The sequence below is a fragment of the Myotis brandtii genome, unplaced genomic scaffold (genome assembly GCF_000412655.1).
Source record: "Myotis brandtii unplaced genomic scaffold, ASM41265v1 scaffold834, whole genome shotgun sequence".
NCBI classification, from domain to species: domain Eukaryota; kingdom Metazoa; phylum Chordata; class Mammalia; order Chiroptera; family Vespertilionidae; genus Myotis; species Myotis brandtii.
In genome coordinates, this window is record NW_005371386.1 from 1,657,337 (window position 1) to 1,657,920 (window position 584).

Genomic DNA, 584 nt, shown 5'->3' on the forward strand with positions numbered 1-584 from the left:
CGGCTCCGCTGATCCCAGTGCTGGGAGGCATATTACCCTTTTACTATATAGGATAGAGGCCTGGTGCACAGGTGGGGTCCGGCTGGTTTGCCCTGAAGGGTGTCCAGGATCAGGGTGGGGGTCCCGCTGGGGTGCCTGGCCAGCCTGGGTGAGGGGCTGATGGCTGTTTGCAGCTGGTCACACCCCCTTCAGGGTGGGGGTCCCCACTGAGGGGCCTGGCCAGTCTGGGTGAGGGGCTGAGGGCCATTTTCAGGCTGGCAGGCGACTGAAGCTCCCAGCCTCTCCTTTTTTTCTTTTTATTTTTATTCTGGGATTTATTTACCTTCTATAGCTGTCACTGGAGCTGAGAGCCGGCTCCAGCTCTGAGGCCCCGGCTGGCTGAAAGCAGGTATCTGGGGTTTGTTTAGCTCCTATAATTGAAACATTGCTGTTTTTGGAGCTGTTGCTTCCAGAGCTCAGAGCGGGGCCACGGCAGGCAGGGAACCTTGGCTTCCTCCATCACTGGAGCAAGCAAGCCTCCTGTTCGCTTCAGCTGCGTGGCTGCCGGCCACCATCTTGGTTGGCAGTTAATTTGCATATCACCC